The following is a 15,452-nucleotide window of genomic DNA, read 5'->3' on the forward strand; positions in this document are numbered from 1 at the left end:
CCGATGCAATTTCTGTGTTTCATCGCCAATAAGAAGGTCCAAGGGATAAAGTATACCTGAAGTGAAGCATCGGAATTTATAACTAGCTTCACGGGAGTGGTTCAAAACATAGACAGTAAGATGAGTCAGTCTTTTTGTACTTAATTCGGCATTGTGCCTTTTGTATTTAATTCCGATGCAATTTCTGTGTTTCATCGTAAATAAGAAGGGCAGAGGGATACAGTAAACCTGAAGTGAAGGATCGGAATCTATAACTCGTGTCACAGGAATGGTTCAAAACATAGTCAGTAAGAGGAGTCAGTCTTCTTGTACTTAAGTCGGCATTGTGATTTTGTATTTAATTCCGATGCAATTTCTGCTTTTCATCGTCAATAAGATGGTCCAAGGAATACAGTAAACCTGAAGTGAAGCATCGAAATCTATAACTAGTATCACAGAAATGGTTCAAACCGTAGACAGTAAGCAGAGTCAGGCTTCTTGAACTTAAGTCGGCATAGTGCCTTTTGTATTTAATTCCGATGCAATTTCTGTGTTTCATCGTCAATAAGAAGGCAGAGGGATACAATAAACCTGGAGTGAAGCATCAGAATCTGTAACTAGTTCACAGGAATGGTTCAAAACATAGACAGTAAGAAGAGCCAGTCTTCTTGTACTTAAGTCGGCATTCTGCCTTTTGTATTTAATTCCGATGCAAATTCTGTGTTTCATCGTCAATAAGAAGGTCCAAGGGATACAGCAAACCTGGAGTGAAGCGTAAGAATTTGTAACTAGTGTTACAGGAATGGTTCAAAACATAGACAGTAAGAAGAGTCAGTCTTATTGTACTAAAGTCCACATTGTGCCTTTTGTATTTAATTCCGATGCAATTTCTGTGTTTCATCGTCAATAAGAAGGTCCAAGGGGTACAGTAAACCTAGAGTGAAGCATAGGAATCTATAACTAGTGTCACAGGAAAGGTTCAAAACATAGAAAGTAAGAAGAGTCAGTCCTCTTGTACTTAATTCGGCATTGTGCCTTTTGTATTAAATTCCGACGCAATTTCTGTGTTTCATCGTCAATTAGAACGTCAGAGGGATACAATAAATCTGAAGTGAAGCATCGGAATCTATAACTAGTGTCACAGGAAAGGTCAAAACATAGACAGTAAGAAGAGTCAGTCTTCTTGTACTTAAGTCGGCATTGTGCCTTTTGTATTTAATTCCGATGTAATTTCTGTGTTTCATTGTCAATATGAAGGTCCAAGGGATACAGTAAACCCGGAGTGAAGCATCGGAATCTATAACTAGCTTCACGGGAGTGGTTCAAAACATAGACAGTAAGATGAGTCAGTCTTCTTGTACTTAAGTCGGCATTGTGCCTTTAATATTTAATTCCGATGCAATTTCTGTGTTTCATCGCCAATAAGAAGGTTCAAGGGATAAAGTATACCTGAAGTGAAGCATCAGAATCTATAACTAGTGTCACGGGGATGGTTCAAAACATAGTAAGAGGAGTCAGTCTTCTTGTACTTAAGTCGGCATTGTGCCTTTTGTATTTAATTCCGATGCAATTTCTGTGTTTCATCGCCAATAAGAAGGTCCAAGGGATAAAGTATACCTGAAGTGAAGCATCGGAATCTATAACTAGCTTCACGGGAGTGGTTCAAAACATAGACAGTAAGATGAGTCAGTCTTCTTGTTCTTAATTCGGCATTGTGCCTTTTGTATTTAATTCCGATGCAATTTCTGTGTTTCATCGTCAATAAGAAGTGCAGAGGGATACAGTAAACCTGAAGTGAAGCATCGGAATTTATAACTCGTGTCACAGGTATGGTACAAAACATAGTCAGTAAGAGGAGTCAGTCTTCTTGTACTTAAGTCGGCCATGTGATTTTGTATTTAATTCCGATGCAACTTCTGCGTTTCATCGTCAATAAGATGGTCCAAGGAATACAGTAAACCTGAAGTGAAGCATCGAAATCTATAACTAGTGTCACAGAAATGGTTCAAACCATAGACAGTAAGCAGAGTCAGTCTTCTTGTACTTAAGTCGGCATTGTGCTTTTTCCACTTAATTCCGATGCATTTTCTGTGTTCCATCGTCAATATGAAGGTCCATGGGATACATTGCACCCGAAGTGAAGCATCGGAATGTATAACTAGTGTCACAGGAATGGTTCAAAGCATAGTCAGTAAGAAAAGCCAGTCTTCTAGTACTTAAGTCGGCATTGTGCCCTTTGTATTTAATTCCGATGCAATTTCTGTGTTTCATCGTCAATAAGAAGGTCCTGGGGATAAAGAAAACCTGGAGTGAAGCATCGGAATCTGTAACTAGTGTCACAGGAATGGTTCAAAACATAGAGAGTAGGAAGAGTCAGTCTTCTTGTACTTAAAACGGCATTGTGCTTTTTCTATTTAATTCCTATGCAATTTCTGTGTCTCATCGTCAATAGGAAGGTCCAAGGGATACAGTAAACCTGAAGTGAAGCATCGGAATCTATAACTAGTGTCACAGGAATGGTTCAAACCATAGTCAGTAAGAAGAGTCATTCTTCTTGTACTTAAGTCGGCATTGTGCCTTTTGTATTTAATTCCGACGCAATTTCTGTGTTTCACCGTCAATAAGAATGTCAGAGGGATATAGTACATCTGAAGTGATACATCGGAATCAATAACTAGTGTCACTGGAATGGTTCAAAACATAGTCAGTAAGAAGAGTCAGTCTTCTTGTACTAAAGTCGGCATTGTGCCATTTGTATTTAATTCCGATGCAATTTCTGTGTTTCATCGACAATATGAAGGTCGAAGGGATACATTAAACCTGAAGTGAAGCATCAGAATCTATAACTAGTGTCACAGGAATGGTTCAAAACATAGACAGTAAGATGGGTAGGTATTCATGTACTTAAGTCGCCATTTTGCCTTTTGTAATTAATTCCGATGCAATTTCTGTGTTCCATCGTCAATAAGAAGGTCCAAGGGATACATTGCAACCTGAAGTGAAGCATCGGAATGTATAACTAGTGTCACAGGAATGGTTCAAATCATAGTCAGTAAGAAGAGCCAGTCTTCTAGTACTTAAGTCGGCATTGTGCCTTTTGTATTTATTTCCGATGCAATTTCTGTGTTTCATCGTCAATAAGAATGTCAGAGGGATACAGTAAATCTGAAGTGATGCATCGGAATCTAGAACTAGTGTCACAGGAATGGTTCAAAGCATAGACAGTAAGCAGAATCAGTCTTCTTGTACTTAAGTCGGCATTGTGCCTTTAATATTTAATTCCGATGCAATTTCTGTGTTTCATCGCCAATAAGAAGGTTCAAGGGATAAAGTATACCTGAAGTGAAGCATCAGAATCTATAACTAGTGTCACGGGGATGGTTCAAAACATAGTAAGAGGAGTCAGTCTTCTTGTACTTAAGTCGGCATTGTGCCTTTTGTATTTAATTCCGATGCAATTTCTGTGTTTCATCGCCAATAAGAAGGTCCAAGGGATAAAGTATACCTGAAGTGAAGCATCGGAATCTATAACTAGCTTCACGGGAGTGGTTCAAAACATAGACAGTAAGATGAGTCAGTCTTCTTGTACTTAATTCGGCATTGTGCCTTTTGTATTTAATTCCGATGCAATTTCTGTGTTTCATCGTCAATAAGAAGGGCAGAGGGATACAGTAAACCTGAAGTGAAGCATCGGAATTTATAACTCGTGTCACAGGTATGGTACAAAACATAGTCAGTAAGAGGAGTCAGTCTTCTTGTACTTAAGTCGGCCATGTGATTTTGTATTTAATTCCGATGCAACTTCTGCGTTTCATCGTCAATAAGATGGTCCAAGGAATACAGTAAACCTGAAGTGAAGCATCGAAATCTATAACTAGTGTCACAGAAATGGTTCAAACCATAGACAGTAAGCAGAGTCAGTCTTCTTGTACTTAAGTCGGCATTGTGCATTTTCCACTTAATTCCGATGCATTTTCTGTGTTCCATCGTCAATATGAAGGTCCATGGGATACATTGCACCCGAAGTGAAGCATCGGAATGTATAACTAGTGTCACAGGAATGGTTCAAAGCATAGTCAGTAAGAAAAGCCAGTCTTCTAGTACTTAAGTCGGCATTGTGCCCTTTGTATTTAATTCCGATGCAATTTCTGTGTTTCATCGTCAATAAGAAGGTCCTGGGGATAAAGAAAACCTGGAGTGAAGCATCGGAATCTGTAACTAGTGTCACAGGAATGGTTCAAAACATAGAGAGTAGGAAGAGTCAGTCTTCTTGTACTTAAAACGGCATTGTGCTTTTTCTATTTAATTCCTATGCAATTTCTGTGTCTCATCGTCAATAGGAAGGTCCAAGGGATACAGTAAACCTGAAGTGAAGCATCGGAATCTATAACTAGTGTCACAGGAATGGTTCAAACCATAGTCAGTAAGAAGAGTCATTCTTCTTGTACTTAAGTCGGCATTGTGCCTTTTGTATTTAATTCCGACGCAATTTCTGTGTTTCACCGTCAATAAGAATGTCAGAGGGATATAGTACATCTGAAGTGATACATCGGAATCAATAACTAGTGTCACTGGAATGGTTCAAAACATAGTCAGTAAGAAGAGTCAGTCTTCTTGTACTAAAGTCGCCATTGTGCCATTTGTATTTAATTCCGATGCAATTTCTGTGTTTCATCGACAATATGAAGGTCGAAGGGATACATTAAACCTGAAGTGAAGCATCAGAATCTATAACTAGTGTCACAGGAATGGTTCAAAACATAGACAGTAAGATGGGTAGGTATTCATGTACTTAAGTCGCCATTTTGCCTTTTGTAATTAATTCCGATGCAATTTCTGTGTTCCATCGTCAATAAGAAGGTCCAAGGGATACATTGCAACCTGAAGTGAAGCATCGGAATGTATAACTAGTGTCACAGGAATGGTTCAAATCATAGTCAGTAAGAAGAGCCAGTCTTCTAGTACTTAAGTCGGCATTGTGCCTTTTGTATTTATTTCCGATGCAATTTCTGTGTTTCATCGTCAATAAGAATGTCAGAGGGATACAGTAAATCTGAAGTGATGCATCGGAATCTAGAACTAGTGTCACAGGAATGGTTCAAAGCATAGACAGTAAGGAGCGTCAGTCTTCTTGTACTTAAGTCGGTATTGTGCCTTTTCTATTTAATTCCGATGCAATTTCTGTGTTTCATTGTCAGTACGAAAGTCAGAGGGATACAGTAAACCTGAAGTGAAGCATCGGAATCCATAACTAGTGTCACAGGAATGGTTCAAAGCATAGAGAGTTGGAAGAGTCAGTCTTCTTGTACTTAAGTCGGCATTATGCCTTTTGGATTTCATTCCGATGCAATTTCTTGTTTCAACGTCCATAAGAAAGTCCGAGGGATACAGTAAACCTCAAGTGAAGCATCGGAATAAAAAACTAGTGTTACAGGAATGGTTCAAAACATAGAGAGTAGGAAGAGTAAGTCTTCTTGTATTTAAGTCGGCATTGTGCTTTTTCTATTTAATTCCGATGCGATTTCTGTGTCTCATCGTCAATAGGAAGGTCCAAGGGATACAGTAAACCTGAAGTGAAGCATCGGAATCTATAACTAGTGTCACAGGAATGGTTCAAAGCATAGACAGTAAGCAGAATCAGTCTTCTTGTACTTAAGTCGGCATTGTGCCTTTTGTATTTAATTCCGATGCAATTTCTGTGTTTCATCGTCAACAAGAGGGGCAGAGGGATACAGTAAACCTGAAGTGAAGCATCGGAATCTATAACTAGTGTCACTGGAATGGTTCAAACGTAGACAGTAAGATGAGTCAGTCTTCTTGTACTTAAGTCGGCATTGTGCCTTTTGTATTTAATTCTGATGCAATTTCTGTGTTTCATCGCCAATAAGAAGGTCCAAGGGATACAGTAAACCTAAAGTGAAGCATTAGAATCTATAACAAGTGTCAGAGGAATGGTTCAAAACATAGTAAGTAAGAAGAGTCAGTCTTCTTGTACTTAAGTTGGCATTGTGCCTTTTGTATTTAATTCCGATGCAATTTCTGTATTTCAAAGTCAATAAGAAGGTCCAAGGGATACAATAAACCTGAAGTGAAGCATCGAAATCTATAACTAGTATCACAGAAATGGTTCAAAACATAGACAGTAAGCAGAGTCAGTCTTCTTGTACTTCAGTCGGCATTGTGCCTTTTGTATTTAATTCTGATGCAATTTCTGTGTGTCATCGTCAATAAGAAGGTCCAAGGTATACAGTGAACCTGGAGTGAAGCATCGGAATCTATAACCAGTGTCACAGGAATGGTTCAGAGCATAGTCAGTAAGAAGAGCCAGACTTCTTGTACTTAAGTCGGCATTGTGCTTTTTGTATTTAATTCCGATGCAATTTCTGTGTTTCTTCGTCAATAAGACGGTCCAAGGGATACAGTAAACCTGAAGTGAAGCATCGGAATCTGTAACTAGTGTCACAGGAATGGTTCAAAACATTAAGAAGAGTCAGACTTCTTGTACTTAAGTCGGCATTGAGCCTTTTTTATTTAATTCCGATGCAATTTCTGTGTTTCATCGTCAATAAGAAGGTCCAAGGGAAGCAGTAAACCTAGAGTGAAGCATCGGAATCTATAACTAGTGTCGCAGGAATAGTTCAAAACATAGACAGTAAGAAGAATCAGTCTTCTTGAACTTAATTCGGCATTGTGCCTCTTGTATTTAATTCCGACGCTATTTCTGTGTTTCATCGTCAATAAGAACGTCAGAGGGATACAGTAAATCTGAAGTGAAGCATCGGAATCTATAACTAGTGTCACAGGAATGGTTCAAAACATAGACAGTAAGAAGAGTCGGTCTTCTTGTACTTAAGTCGGCATTGTGCCTGTTGTATTTAATTCCGATGTAATTTCTGTGTTTTATCGTCAATAAGAAGGTCAGAGGGATACAGTAAACCTGAAGTGAAGCATCGGAATCCATAACTAGAGTCACAGGAATGGTTCAAAACATAGCAAGTAAGAAGAGTCAAACTTCTTGTACTTAAGTCGGCATTGTGCTTTTTGTATTTAATTCCGATGCAATTTCTGTGTTTCATCGTCAATAAGAAGGTCCAAGGGTTACAGTAAACCTGGAGTGAACCACCGGAATCTATAACTAGTGTCGTAGGAATGGTTGAAAACATAGACAGTAAGCAGAATAAGTTTTCTTGTACTTATGTCGGCATTGTGCCTTTTGTATTTAATTCCAATGCAATTTCTGTGTTTCATCGTCAATAAGAAGGTCAGAGGGATACAGTAAACCTGAAATGAAGCATCGGAATCTATAATTAGTGTCACAGGAATGGTTCAAAACATAGACAGTACGTAGAATCAGTCTTCTTCTACTTAGGTCGGCATAGTGCCTTTTCTATTTATTTACGATGCAATTTCTGTGTTTCATAGTCAATAAGAAGGTCCAACGGATACAGTGAACCTGAAGTGAAGCACCGGAATCTATCACTAGTGTCACAGGAATGGTTCAAATCATAGTCAGTAAGAAGAGCCAGTCTTCTTGTACTTAAGTCGGCAATGTGACTCATGTATTTAATTCCGATGCAATTTCTGTGTTTCATCGTCAATAAGAAGGTCCAAGGGATACAGTAAACCTGGTGTGAAGCATCGGAATCTGTAACTAGTGTCACAGGAATGGTTAAAACATAGTCAGTAAGAAGAGCCAGTCTTCTAGTACTTAAATCAGCATTGTGCCCTTTGTATTTAATTCCGATGCAATTTCTGTGTTTCATCGTCAATAAGAAGGTCCAAGGGATACAGTAATCTTTGAGTGAAGCATCGGAATCTGTAACTAGTGTCACAGGATTGGTTGAAACATAGACAGTAAGAAGAGTCAGTCTCCTTGTACTTAATTCGGCATTGTGCCTTTTGTATTTGATTCCGACGCAATTTCTGTGTTTCATCGTCAATAACTAGGTCAGAGGGATACAGTAAATCCGAAGCGAAGCATCGTAATCTATAACTAGTGTCACAGGAATGGTTCATAACATAGACAGTAAGAAGTGTCAGTCTTCTTGTACTTAAGTCGGCTTTGTGCCTTTTGTAATTACTTCCGATGTAATTTCTGTGTTTTATCGTCAATAAGAAGGTCCTAGGGATACAGTAAACCTGGAATGAAGCAACGCAATCTATAACTAGTGTCACAGGAATGGTTCAAAACATAGACAGTAAGATGATTCAGTCTTCTTGTACGTAAGTCTGCATTGTGCCTTTTGTATTTAATTCCCATGCAATTTCTGTGTTTCATCGCCAATAAGAAGGTCCAAGTGATACAGTAAACCTGAAGTGAAACATCAGAATCTATAACTAGTATCACAGGAATGGTTCAAAACATAGTCAGTAAGAAGAGTCAGTCATCTTGTACTTAAGTCGGCATTGTGCCTTTTGTATTTAATTCTGATGCAATTTCTGTGTTTCATCGTCAATAAGAAGGGCAGAGGGATACAGTAAACCTGAAGTGAAGCATCGGAATCTATAACTAGTGTCACAAGAATGGTTCAAAAGATAGACAGTAGGAAGAATCAGTCTTCTTGTACTTAAGTCGGCATTGCGCCTTTTCTATTTATAGCTTATGCAATTTCTGTGTTTCATCGTCTACAAGAAGGACCAAGGGATACAGTGAACCTGATGTGAAGCATCGGAATCTACAACTAGTGTCACAGGAATGGTTCAGAGCATAGTCAGTAAGAAGAGCCAGACTTCTTGTACTTAAGTCGGCATTGTGCTTTTTGTATTTAATTCCGATGCAATTTCTGTGTTTCATCGTCAATAAGAACGTCAGAGGGATACAGTAAATCTGAAGTGAAGCATCGGAATCTATAACTAGTGTAACAGGAATGGTTCAAAACATAGACAGTGGGTACAATCAGTCTTCTTGTACTTAAGTCGGCATTGTGCCTTTTCTATTTAATTCTGATGCAATTTCTGTGTTTCATAGTCAATAAGAAGGTCCAACGGATACGGTGAACCTGAAGTGAAGCACCGGAATCTATCACTAGTGTCACAGGAATGGTTCAATTCATTGTGAGTAAGAAGAGCCAGTCTACTTGTACTTAATCGGCAATGTGCCTTTTCTATTTAATTCCGATGCAATTTCTGTGTTTCATCGTCAATAAGAAGGTCCAAGGGATACAGTAAACCTGGTGTGAAGCATCGGAATCTGTAACTAGTGTCACAGGAATGGTTGAAACATAGACAGTAAGAAGAGTCAGTCTTCTTGTACTTAATTCGGCATTGTGCCTTTTGTATTTGATTCCGACGCAATTTCTGTGTTTCATCGTCAGTAACTAGGTCAGAGGGATACAGTAAATCTGAAGCAAAGCATCGTAATCTATAACTAGTGTCACAGGAATGGTTCAAAACATAGACAGTAAGATGAGTCAGTCTTCTTGTACTTAAGTCGCATTGTGCCTTTTGTATTTAATTCCGATGCATTTTCTGTGTTTCATCGTCAATAAGAAGGTCCAAGGGTTACAGTAAACCTGAAGAGAAGCATCGAAATCTATAACTAGTATCACAGAAATGGTTCAAAACATAGACAGTAAGCAGAATAAGTTTTCTTGTACTTATGTCGGCATTGTGCCTTTTGTATTTAATTCCAATGCAATTTCTGTGTTTCATCGTCAATAAGAAGGTCAGAGGGATACAGTAAACCTGAAATGAAGCATCGGAATCTATAATTAGTGTCACAGGAATGGTTCAAAACATAGACAGTACGTAGAATCAGTCTTCTTCTACTTAGGTCGGCATAGTGCCTTTTCTATTTATTTACGATGCAATTTCTGTGTTTCATAGTCAATAAGAAGGTCCAACGGATACAGTGAACCTGAAGTGAAGCACCGGAATCTATCACTAGTGTCACAGGAATGGTTCAAATCATAGTCAGTAAGAAGAGGCCAGTCTTCTTGTACTTAAGTCGGCAATGTGACTCATGTATTTAATTCCGATGCAATTTCTGTGTTTCATCGTCAATAAGAAGGTCCAAGGGATACAGTAAACCTGGTGTGAAGCATCGGAATCTGTAACTAGTGTCACAGGAATGGTTAAAACATAGTCAGTAAGAAGAGCCAGTCTTCTAGTACTTAAATCATTATTGTGCCCTTTGTATTTAATTCCGATGCAATTTCTGTGTTTCATCGTCAATAAGAAGGTCCAAGGGATACAGTAAACTTTGAGTGAAGCATCGGAATCTATAACTAGTGTCACAGGAATGGTTAAAACATAGACAGTAAGAAGAGTCAGTCTTCTTGTACTTAATTCGGCATTGTGCGTTTTGTATTTGATTCCGACGCAATTTCTGTGTTTTATCGTCAATAACTAGGTCAGAGGGATAGAGTAAATCTGAAGCGAAGATCGGAATCTATAACTAGTGTCACAGGAATGGTTCAAACATAGTCAGTAAGAAGAGCCAGTCTTCTAGTACTTAAATCAGCATTGTGCCTTTTGTATTTAATTCCGATGCAATTTCTGAATTTCAACGTCAATATGAAGGTCCAAGGGATACAATAAACCTGAAGTGAATCATCGAAATCTATAACTAGTATCATAGAAATGGTTCAAAACATAGACAGTAAGCAGAGTCAGTCTTCTTGTACTTAAGTCGGCATTGTGCCTTTTGTATTTAATTCTCATGCAATTTCTGTGTTTCATCGTCAATAAGAAGGGCAGAGGGATACAGTAAACCTGAAGTGAAGCATCGGAATCTATAACTAGTGTCACAAAAATGGTTCAAAACATAGACAGTAGGAAGAATCAGTCTTCTTGTACTTAAGTGGGCATTGCGCCTTTTCTATTTATAGCTTATGCAATTTCTGTGTTTCATCGTCAACAAGAAGGTCCAAGGGATACAGAGAACCTGAAGTGAAGCATCGGAATCTATAACTAGTGTCACAGGAATGGTTCAGAGCATAGTCAGTAAGAAGAGCCAGACTTCTTGTACTTAAGTCGGCATTGTGCTTTTTGTATTTAATTCCGATGCAATTTCTTTGTTTCATCGTCAATAAGAACGTCAGAGGGATACAGTAAATCTGAAGTGAAGCATCGGAATCTATAACTAGTGTAACAGGAATGGTTCAAAACATAGACAGTAAGAAGAGTCAGTCTTTTTGTACTTATGTCGGCATTGTGCATTTTGTATTTATTTCCGACACAATTTCTGTGTTTCGTCGTCAGTAAGAAGGTCAGAGGGATACAGTAAACCTGAAGTGAAGCATCGGAATCTGTAACTAGTGTCACAGGAATGGTTAAAAACATAGACAGTAAGAAGAGTGAGTCTTCTCGTACTTAAGTCGGCATTGTGCCTTTTTTATTTAATTCCGATGCAATTTATGTGTTTCATCGTCAATAAGAAGGTCCAAGGGATACAGTAAACTTTGAGTGAAGCATCGGAATCTGTAACTAGTGTCACAGGATTGGTTGAAACATAGACAGTAAGAAGAGTCAGTCTCCTTGTACTTAATTCGGCATTGTGCCTTTTGTATTTGATTCCGACGCAATTTCTGTGTTTCATCGTCAATAACTAGGTCAGAGGGATACAGTAAATCCGAAGCGAAGCATCGTAATCTATAACTAGTGTCACAGGAATGGTTCATAACATAGACAGTAAGAAGTGTCAGTCTTCTTGTACTTAAGTCGGCTTTGTGCCTTTTGTAATTACTTCCGATGTAATTTCTGTGTTTTATCGTCAATAAGAAGGTCCTAGGGATACAGTAAACCTGGAATGAAGCAACGCAATCTATAACTAGTGTCACAGGAATGGTTCAAAAGATAGACAGTAGGAAGAATCAGTCTTCTTGTACTTAAGTCGGCATTGCGCCTTTTCTATTTATAGCTTATGCAATTTCTGTGTTTCATCGTCTACAAGAAGGACCAAGGGATACAGTGAACCTGATGTGAAGCATCGAAATCTACAACTAGTGTCACAGGAATGGTTCAGAGCATAGTCAGTAAGAAGAGCCAGACATCTTGTACTTAAGTCGGCATTGTGCTTTTTGTATTTAATTCCGATGCAATTTCTGTGTTTCATCGTCAATAAGAACGTCAGAGGGATACAGTAAATCTGAAGTGAAGCATCGGAATCTATAACTAGTGTAACAGGAATGGTTCAAAACATAGACAGTGGGTACAATCAGTCTTCTTGTACTTAAGTCGGCATTGTGCCTTTTCTATTTAATTCTGATGCAATTTCTGTGTTTCATAGTCAATAAGAAGGTCCAACGGATACGGTGAACCTGAAGTGAAGCACCGGAATCTATCACTAGTGTCACAGGAATGGTTCAATTCATTGTCAGTAAGAAGAGCCAGTCTACTTGTACTTAATCGGCAATGTGCCTTTTCTATTTAATTCCGATGCAATTTCTGTGTTTCATCGTCAATAAGAAGGTCCAAGGGATACAGTAAACCTGGTTTGAAGCATCGGAATCTGTAACTAGTGTCACAGGAATGGTTAAAAGCATAGACAGTAAGAAGAGTGAGTTCTCTCGTACTTAAGTCGGCATTGTGCCTTTTTTATTTAATTCCGATGCGATTTCTGTGTCTCATCGTCAATAAGAAGGTCCAAGGGATACAGTGAACTTTGAGTGAAGCATCGGAATCTGTAACTAGTGTCACAGGAATGGTTGAAACATAGACAGTAAGAAGAGTCAGTCTTCTTGTACTTAATTCGGCATTGTGCCTTTTGTATTTGATTCCGACGCAATTTCTGTGTTTCATCGTCAGTAACTAGGTCAGAGGGATACAGTAAATCTGAAGCAAAGCATCGTAATCTATAACTAGTGTCACAGGAATGGTTCATAACATAGACAGTAAGAAGAGTCAGTCTTCTTGTACTTAAGTCGGCTTTGTGCCTTTTGTAATTAATTCCGATGTAATTTCTGTGTTTTATCGTCAATAAGAAGGTCCTAGGGATACAGTAAACCTGGAATGAAGCATCGCAATCTATAACTAGTGTCACAGGAATGGTTCAAAACATAGACAGTAAGATGAGTCAGTCTTCATGTACGTAAGTCTGCATTGTGCCTTTTGTATTTAATTCCCATGCAATTTCTGTGTTTCATCGCCAATAAGAAGGTCCAAGGGATACAGTAAACCTGAAGTGAAGCATCAGAATCTATAACTAGTATCACAGGAATGGTTCAAAACATAGTCAGTAAGAAGAGTCAGTCATCTTGTACTTTAGTCGGCCTTGTGCCTTTTGTATTTAATTCCGATGCAATTTCTGTGTTTCAACGTCAATAAGAAAGTCCAAGGGATACAGTAAACCTGAAGTGAAGCATCGAAATCTATAACTAGTGTCACAGGAATGGTTCAAAACATAGACAGAAGAAGAGTCAGTGTTCTTGTACTTAAGTCGGCATTGTGCCTTTTGTATTTAATTCCAATGCAATTTTTGTGTTTCATCGTCAATATGAAAGTCCAAGGGATACAGTAAACCTGGAGTGAACCACCGGAATCTATAACTAGTGTCGTAGGAATGGTTCAAAAGATAGACAGTAAGATGGGTCAGTCTTCTTGTACTTAAGTCGCATTGTGCCTTTTGTGTTTAATTCCGATGCAATTTCTGTGTTTAATCGTCAATAAGAAGGTCCTAGGGATACAGTAAACCTGGAGTGAAGCATCGGAATCTTTAACTAGTGTCACAGGAATGGTTCAAAGCATAGAGAGTAGGAAGAGTCAGTCTTCTTGTACTTAAGTCGGCATTGTGCTTTTTCCATTTAATTCCGATGCGATTACTGTGTCTCATCGTCAATAGGAAAGCCCAAGGGATACAGTAAACCTGAAGTGAAGCATCGGAATTTATAACTAGTGTCACAGGAAGGGTTCAAACGATAGTCAGTAAGAAAAGTCAGTCTTCTTGTACTTAAGCCGGCATTGTGCCTTTTCTATTTAATTCCGATGCAATTTCTGTGTTTCATCGTCAATAAGAAGGTCAGAGGGATACAGTAAACCTGCAGGGAAGCATCGGAATCTATAACTAGTGTCACAGGATTGGTTCAAAACATATACAGTAAGATGAGTCAGTCTTCTTGCACTGAAGTCGGCATTGTGCTTTTTGTATTTAATTCCGATGCAATTTCTGTGTTTCATCGTCAATATGAAAGTCCAAGGGATACAGTAAGCCTGGAGTGAACCACCGGAATCTATAACTAGTGTCGTAGGAATGGTTCAAAACATAGACAGTAAGATGGGTCAGTCTTCTTGTACTTAAGTCGCATTGTGCCTTTTGTGTTTAATTCCGATGCATTTTCTGTGTTTCATCGTCAATAAGAAGGTCCAAGGGTTACAGTAAACCTGAAGAGAAGCATCGAAATCTATAACTAGTATCACAGAAATGGTTCAAAACATAGACAGTAAGCAGAATCAGTTTTCTTGTACTTATGTCGGCATTGTGCCTTTTGTATTTAATTCCAATGCAATTTCTGTGTTTCATCGTCAATAAGAGGGTCAGAGGGATACAGTTAACCTGAAATGAAGCACCGGAATCTATCACTAGTGTCACAGGAATGGTTCAAATCATAGTCAGTAAGAAGAGCCAGTCTTCTTGTACTTAAGTCGGCAATATGACTCTTGTATTTAATTCCGATGCAATTTCTGTGGTTCATCGTCAATAAGAGGGTCCAAGAAATACAGTAAACCTGGTGTGAAGCATCGGAATCTGTAACTAGTGACACAGGAATGGTTAAAACATAGTCAGTAAGAAGAGCCAGTCTTCTAGTACTTAAATCAGCATTATGCCTTTTGTATTTAATTCCGATGCAATTTCCGTGTTTCATCGTCAATAAGAAGGTCTAAGGGATACAGTAAACTTTGAGTGAAGCATCGGAATCTATAACTAGTGTCACAGGAATGGTTAAAACATAGACAGTAAGAAGAGTCAGTCTTCTTGTACTTAATTCGGCATTGTGCGTTTTGTATTTGATTCCGACGCAATTTCTGTGTTTTATCGTCAATAACTAGGTCAGAGGGATACAGTAAATCAGAAGCGAAGAATCGGAATCTATAACTAGTGTCACAGGAATGGTTCAAACATAGTCAGTAAGAAGAGCCAGTCTTCTAGTACTTAAATCAGCATTGTGCCTTTTGTATGTAATTCCTATGCAATTTCTGTATTTCAACGTCAATATGAAGGTCCAAGGGATACAATAAACCTGAAGTGAATCATCGAAATCTAAAACTAGTATCACAGAAATGGTTCAAAACATAGACAGTAAGCAGAGTCAGTCTTCTTGTACTTAAGTCGGCATTGTGCCTTTTGTATTTAATTCTGATGCAATTTCTGTGTTTCATCGTCAATAAGAAGGGCAGAGGGATACAGTAAACCTGAAGTGAAGCATCGGAATCTATAACTAGTGTCACAAAAATGGTTCAAAAGATAGACAGTAGGAAGAATCAGTCTTCTTGTACTTAAGTCGGCATTGTGCTTTTTGTATTTAATTCCGATGCAA

The sequence above is a fragment of the Schistocerca piceifrons genome, unplaced genomic scaffold (genome assembly GCF_021461385.2).
Source record: "Schistocerca piceifrons isolate TAMUIC-IGC-003096 unplaced genomic scaffold, iqSchPice1.1 HiC_scaffold_1532, whole genome shotgun sequence".
NCBI classification, from domain to species: Eukaryota; Metazoa; Arthropoda; class Insecta; order Orthoptera; family Acrididae; genus Schistocerca; species Schistocerca piceifrons.